We start from the raw sequence: 8,186 nt of genomic DNA, 5'->3' as shown, positions 1-8,186 counted from the left end.
AAACAACCAGGCCAGGGGCTAAGCTAACTCAAAACTATAATATGTGCGGAGAAACCGCCAGGGAAAGGACAACCAAAATATCCTCTTGTCCAATTCTCCTACCCGGCACCGCCGAGTACCAGAGAGGACTTGTGGAAGCGGAACCCTCCGCAAATGCTCCAAAAACAAAATATAAAAGGTAAAGCGGCTGAGCCGCAACACACGGCAGAGCCGCAACTCACGAACACCACTGGATATAAAACGGTGATCAGTCAGGACTCCAGGGAACCAAACAACCTCCTGGGATGAGATGACAACTCCCGAATACCGGACTTCTGAGGACTGGAATGACCGGATACAGCAGGACTGGAAACAGACTCTCAGCAAACAAAGGCAGCATGCAGGAAGCTATTACCAGCGTTTGTGAGAAGCCCTGGGAGTGTATTTAACAAGGAGTCCTCCAATCAGCTGCTAAAAGGCTGATTAGAATAAATGCCGTGCAGCTGCCTTGCTGCACGGCCAGAGAGCAGGTGAATATGTTAATTCCTAAAGCCTAGCAACGGGGAACGCAGTCCGCCAGTGGCGTCCCCATTGCTAGGGTCCGTGCGGCTCAGCGCGCCCGGCGTCTAGCGTTGCTAGGGAGCCGGCGGCTGTACGTGCACGGCGTCTCTAGTTGCTAGGCGCCGGGCCGCGCAGACAAGCGGACCCCGGCGCCTAACAGTACCCCCCCCTTGAGGAGGGGTCAAGGAACCCCTAAAGCCAGGTTTCTGAGGAAATTCCCGAAAAAATGCCCTCTTGAGCCTCGGGGCATGAAGATCCTTATCCAGGACCCAAGACCTTTCCTCCGGACCATAGCCTTTCCAGTGAACTAGAAAATACAGCCGACCCCGGGACAATTTGGAATCGAGAACCTTCTCTACCAAGAACTCCTGTTGTCCCTGTACATCCACTGGAGATCTACCCTGAGAGATCTTTTGAGGAAATCTACTGGAAGAAACGTATTGTTTCAACAGGGAACAATGAAACGTATTTCCAATCCTGAGAGATCTTGGTAAACGTAACCGAAAGGCAACTGGGTTGACTCTTTTAATAATAAGAAATGGCCCAATAAATTTGGGTCCCAGTCTAGCCGAGGATTGTCGAAGCCTGATGTTGCGAGTCGACAACCACACCCTATCTCCCACCTTAAAAGTGCAAGGACGTCGGAGCCTGTCAGAAAATTTCTTCTCTCGAAAGGCCGCTTTTCTGAGAGCAAGGTGCACCTTTTTCCAAATGGCTCTGAGATGGGAGGTTAAGGTTAGCGAGGAGACTGAGGAATGATGAAAAAAAGAATTAGCTCTGGGGTAAAAACCAAAAACTGAAAAGAATGGAGACTCTTTAGTGGAGGAATGACAAGAATTATTGTAAGCAAATTCAGCCAACGGAAGAAACTCGGACCAATCATTCTGGAGTTTGGCTGAATACAAGCGCAAATATTGTTTCAATGATTGGTTAACTCGTTCGGTTTGCCCGTTGGATTGTGGGTGGTAACCGGATGTTAACGACAATTTCATCTTCAATGAGGCACAAAAACATTTCCAGAATTGAGCGATGAATTGTGGACCCCGATCAGAAACAATATCAGTAGGCAACCCATGAAGCCTGAATACATGGCGGAGAAACAAAACTGCCAACCCTTGGGCAGAAGGCAATCGGGGAAGAGCAATAAAATGAGCCATTTTACTAAAACGGTCCACTACCACCCATATGACTCGGAATCCGGCTGAAAGGGGAAGGTCAACCACAAAATCCATGGAAATATGAGACCATGGCCTGAGAGGAACATTTAAGGGCATAAGTTGCCCGATAGGCAAGGAACGGGGAACCTTATGCTGTGCACAAACCTGACATGAATAAACAAATTCCTTGACGTCTTTAGAAAGACCAGGCCACCATACTGAGCGAGAGACTAACTCCAATGTCTTAGAAACTCCTGGATGCCCTGAAACTTTGTTATCATGGAATTCCGTTAAAACAGTAGCTCTCAAAAACTCAGGGACGTAAAGACGACCAGCAGGAGTAATTCTAGGAGCTTGGTGTTGAAGCTGTTTTAACTGGGTAAATAAATCTTGCGTGAGGCCCGCCCAGATGACCGAAGATGGAAGTATGGGGGTAACAGGATTGTTATTGTGAACCGGAAGAAAGCTACGTGACAAGGCATCAGCCTTAGTATTCTTGGAACCAGGCCTGAAAGTGATTATAAATTTGAAACGAGTAAAAAATAATGCCCAACGTGCCTGCCGGGCATTAAGCCGCTTAGCCGATTCAATGTATTGCAGGTTCTTATGGTCAGTCAATACCGAAATAGTATGTTTTGCTCCCTCCAGCCAATGCCTCCACTCCTCGAAAGCCCACTTTACCGCCAGTAACTCCCGATTACCAACGTCATAGTTGGATTCAGCGGAGGAGAATTTCCTGGACATAAAGGCACAAGGATGTAACTCCAGAGACTCCGGATCCTTTTGAGAAAGGATAGCCCCCACTCCAACCTCCGAGGCATCAACCTCCACCACAAAGGGCAATTCCGGATTAGGATGTCTGAGGACTGGAGCCGAGACAAAGGCTTGTTTCAAGGCCCGGAAGGACAACTCAGCTTCACGCGACCAGTTGGTAGGATCCGCTCCTTTCTTTGTCAGAGCTACAATGGGAGCAACCAGGTCATAAAAAGAATGAATGATCCTCCTATAATAATTCGCAAACCCTAAAAAGCGCTGAATTGCTTTTAAATTGGTGGGTTGCGCCCAATTATGTACCCTAGAAAAGATACTTCCGTGACATGAAACTCACACTTCTCCAGCTTGGCATATAAATGATTCTCACGTAACTTTTGAAGAACCAGACGCACCTGGGTAACATGTTGTTCTATTGATTCAGAAAAAATCAGGATGTCGTCTAAGTAAACGACCACGAATTTCCCTAGGAAGTCACGGAGCACATCGTTAATGAGGTCCTGAAAAACTGCTGGAGTATTGGACAGACCGAAGGGCATCACCAGGTATTCGTAGTGACCCGACTGAGTACTGAAGGCCGTCTTCCACTCATCTCCAGATTTAATTCGGATGAGGTTGTACGCTCCTCTAAGGTCAATTTTAGAAAAAATCACAGCAGAACGTAACTGATCAAAGAGTACAGAAATCAACTGCAAAGGATAGGTGTTTTTAACTGAGATCTTATTCAGGGCTCTAAAATCAATGCAAGGTCTAAGCGAGCCATCCTTTTTCTCCACAAAGAAGAAGCCTGCACTTAAAGGAGATTTTGATGGTCTAATAAATCCTTTCTCAAGGCTCTCCTTAACATAATCATTCATAGCCGCAGTTTCTGGCCCGGATAATGCATATAATCTTCCCTTTGGCAATGCGGCGCCAGGAATTAACTCAATAGCACAATCATAAGGCCGATGGGGAGGCAGAATGTCCGCATTGCCTTTGGAGAAAACATCAGCAAACTCCTGGTATTCCACCGGAATGAGTTCTGGAATGATAGCTGCTACTCTGACTGGAAACGTGATACATCCCTTATCACAAAAAGTACCCCATTGTGAAATCTCCCCCGACCGACAATCAATGGTGGGATTATGAAAGGCCAGCCAAGGGTGACCCAGAACAACTGGAACTGCTGGGCAATGTGTAAGATAGAACTCGATTTTCTCGGAAGTAGTACAGGGGGTGTACGGAGAGAAATAATCCCATTGGACAGCGGACTCCCATCTAAGCCATGCATGGTGACACACCTACCCAAAGGTAACTGAGGAATGCCTAAGGCCTTAGCCCAAGTTAAATCCATAAAGTTTCCTGCAGCTCCACTGTCAACAAAAGCCGACACCGAAGAACTGAGGCTGCCAAAGGAAACTTTAACTGGGACTAAAAGGGAGTTATTCGAGGAGATAAGCTGCAGACCTAGGTGAACCCCCTCACAATTCACCTGGTCAAAGCGTTTCCCGACTTGTTCGGACAATTACGAGCAAAATGTCCCTTACCCCCACAGTACAGACAAAGACCAGAATTTTGCCTTCTGGCTCTCTCCTCAGGAGACAGCCGGGAGAGACCCATCTGCATGGGCTCCTCTACGTCTTCAGGAATGGAATATACACACGGACTTGACCTTACAGGTGCTCCTCTTTCAGCCCTCCGCTCTCTGAGACGACGATCAATCTTAATAGAAAGCTCCATGAGTTTATCAAGAGTCTCATCAAGAGTCTCAGGAGCGGGGTACTGAAGGAGACTGTCCTTTATAGACTCTGATAAGCCGAGGCAAAACTGACTGCGCAGGGCTGGGTCATTCCAGCCACAGTCGTTCGACCAACGGCGAAACTCCGTACAATAAACCTCCGCAGGATTTCTACCTTGTTTGAGAGCGCGCAGCTGACTTTCAGCAGACGCCTCTCTATCAGGGTCATCATACAAGAGCCCTAAAGACTTAAAAAAAGCGTCAACTGACAACAATGCAGGATCCCCTGCTCTTAAACCAAATGCCCAGGTCTGAGGATCCCCCTGGAGTAAAGAAATAATAATCCCGACCCGCTGAGATTCTGTACCCGAGGAAGTCAGTCTTAAACGAAAATAAAGTTTACAGGATTCTTTCAAATTAAAAAACTCTTTTCTATCACCAGAAAAACGGTCAGGCAAATGCATCTTTGGTTCAGGGACTACCCTTGGGGAAGCTCGCAAAAGATCTTCCTGCGACTTCACCCGAAGAGAAAGATCCTGAACCATCTGAGTAAGTTCTTGAATCTGGCTGACTAAGAGCTGACCAGGATTTGGCCCTAAACCTGTCGGATTCATGAGGCCGATAAACTCTCACAAAACTGAATGAGAAAAAATTAAACCCCGTTTAATTTAAAGTTTTGGTATGGCCGGTAATAATGTTATGATTCCAGCACTCTGGTCAGAGGAGATCTTATGGCAAGGAACGGAGCACTGGAATGGAATGCTGGGGAAGGGAGCAGGACAGGAAAATAGCCCCTGGCGCCCTAACTCTGTTGTCTCACCCGTGTTGTCAGAAATTCCCTGCGAGACTATGGTTTCTTGAGCCCTTGGCAGCCGCGTTTGAAGGGCGGATTATGTCTGCCCAACTCCGATGCCCCCCGGTCTTAATGAGAGACAAAGGGAAATCCGAGACAGGGTGATAACAAGAGGCCCTCTAACTAAACAACCAGGCCAGGGGCTAAGCTAACTCAAAACTATAATATGTGCGGAGAAACCACCAGGGAAAAGGACAACCAAAATATCCACTTGTCCAATTCTCCTACCCGGCACCGCCGAGTACCAGAGAGGGGACTTGTGGAAGCGGAACCCTCCGCAAATGCTCCAAAAACAAAATATAAAAGGTAAAGCGGCTGAGCCGCAACACACGGCAGAGCCGCAACTCACGAACACCACTGGATATAAAACGGTGATCAGTCAGGACTCCAGGGAACCAAACGACCTCCTGGGATGAGATGACAACTCCCGAATACCGGACTTCTGAGGACTGGAATGACCGGATACAGCAGGACTGGAAATAGACTATCAACAAACAAAGGCAGCATGCAGGAAGCTATTACCGGCGTTTGTGAGAAGCCCTGGGAGTGTATTTAACAAGGAGTCCTCCAATCAGCTGCTAAAAGGCTGATTAGAATAAATGCCGTGCAGCTGCCTTGCTGCACGGCCAGAGAGCAGGTGAATATATTAATTCCTAAAGCCTAGCAACGAGGAACGCGGTCCGCCATTGGCGTCCCCGTTGCTAGGGTCCGTGCGGCTCAGCGCGCCCGGCGTCTAGCGTTGCTAGGGAGCCGGCGGCTGTACGCGCACGGCGTCTCTAGTTGATAGGCGCCGGGCCGCGCAGACAAGCGGACCCCGGCGCCTAACAGTATGCAGATGATACTCAAATCTACCTATCCTCCCCTGACTTGTCCCTATCTGTACTGGACCGTGTCACTGAATGCCTTTCTGCCATTTCATCCTGGATGACATCTCTCCACCTCAAACTTAATATTTCAAAGACAGAGTTAATTATATTTCCACCAGCCGATAGTAGGTACCAACCTGATATCTCCATCACTGTTGAAAACTCGACTATCTACCCTACCCCACAAGCTCGCTGCCTAGGAGTCATCCTTGACTCTGATCTGTCCTTTGTTCCCCACATTCAATTTGTCTCAAGGTCATGTTACATGCATCTAAAAAACATATACAAAATACAACCATACCTTACACGAGACACTGCTAAAACTCTAATCCACGATCTCATTATCTCCCGCATTGATCATTGCAATAGTCTCGTAACTGGTTTTCCCAAAACAAGACTTTCACCACTACAATCCATTCTGAATGCAGCAGCGAGGCTAATCTTCCTTTCATTGTCTGCAGATCCACTCTGTCAGTCCCTCCATTGGATACCTGTAGTCTACTGTATTGACTATAAAATACTTTTACTCACACTCAAGGCCATTAACCACACTACACCAACGTACATCACTTCATTTATCTCAAAATATCTCCGAACCTGACCTCTTTGCTCTCCACAGACCTGCGTCTCTCATCCACACTCATTACTCTCTCCCACTGATGATTGCAGGACTTTCATCGGATTGCCCCTACTCTGTGGAATGCCCTACCACGCACAATAAGACTCTCCTCTAGTCTCCAAACCTTCAAGCGTTCCCTGAAAATGCACCTCTTTAGGCAAGCCTATCAAATTCCAGAACTGCCCACATAACTTTCATAAACCTTCCTATCAAATTGCATCCACTTTGCACAGTCCACACATATCCTCACATGTCTTCTCATTCTTCACTTTCCCTTCCTCTCAAACCCAGATCATCATTGCTAAATTACCAAGTTGGAAAGGTAAGTGTGTAGATGTGCCAAGAACTTCCAATGTGGTGCTATGGTACTTAAGTACTTAGCTATAAATAGTAAAGTATAGTGCAGCTGTGTACCAATGCTGACTTCACAGTTCAAAAGGTACATCTTCAATGAAAAAATAAGAGTTGGTAATATGGGATAAAGAAACGTGTGCCATAAACCAACCCTGTGAACATAAAAGGGCAACAAAGAGAAAACATATCTGAATAAATATATACAATAAGCAACAGAAAGAATTCATATCATGGTGCATTGTCTAGTTTATTGTATAAGAGCCAACTTGTAGACTCAAACAGTTTGACTATGGAGCTCTGAGTTGCAATATCTAAACATGCAATACAGATGCTCCATTTTTTATGAAAACATTAAACACCATTTTCAATGTCAGGGAGTGTGGCTCTTCGATCAATATAAAGTAACTGAGATAAGGAGCATTTAACTGTGTGTATAAATGGGGGAGAAAGTGATGTAGTCCGTTAAAATAGCTTTGTTTTTTCTTTTTAGCAAGCAATGCTATGGTACAGACTGGAGCGGCAATTGAATATTTACTCAAAACGATGTGCCCTTCATTTAGTAATTGGTTTTAAAATGTTCTTTATATGGATAATTCTCAATAACTTATTTTTGGCTGCCAACAATGTTTGGTGTAGACCTGCATGTGACTTTATTGCTACTTTGCTTTACTGGGAAATATCTGTATGTCTAAGATCTAAAAGTGTCATTTTGACAATTGTGACATTTTATTTCATATCATTCCCTTACGTTTCCATTAGTGCCATAGCTAAATATCTTGACAAATGTCATATTCAAATATAATGACTTTGATGTCATGTAAAATAGTTATTGATACTGTTCATTAGGCTACATTTTGATGGCCTTGGATAGGATTACTGGCCCAATAATGAATATTTGAGTTCTAAATTGTAACTAACATCATAATCCACAATTAATAATAAATATTGTTTTAGCAGTGGATTGCCATCATTGATAATAAGAGTTTGCAGGGAAATAATTTTTTTGTACTGCTTGTATAGTTGATACAGTATACAGGGTTTAAATATACCACTTTCTATAAAAGTGAAGCCATACACAAGTGAATGAAAAAATAAATCATATCCCTTCCAAATTATAAAATTATTTGCAAATTTTCGATCCTAATTCTTTTGCAGAGAGATAAGCATGAAAGAGAATGGTGATGTTTCCAGTTATGTTCTGGGGCTGCATATTATAACATATATGATGATAGATAGATAGATAGATAGATAGATAGATAGATAGATAGATAGATAGATAGATAGATAGATAGATAGATAGATAGATATT

Source organism: Pseudophryne corroboree, chromosome 2 (assembly GCF_028390025.1).
Source record: "Pseudophryne corroboree isolate aPseCor3 chromosome 2, aPseCor3.hap2, whole genome shotgun sequence".
NCBI lineage: Eukaryota > Metazoa > Chordata > Amphibia > Anura > Myobatrachidae > Pseudophryne > Pseudophryne corroboree.
Note: the sequence above shows the minus strand (reverse complement) of the source record.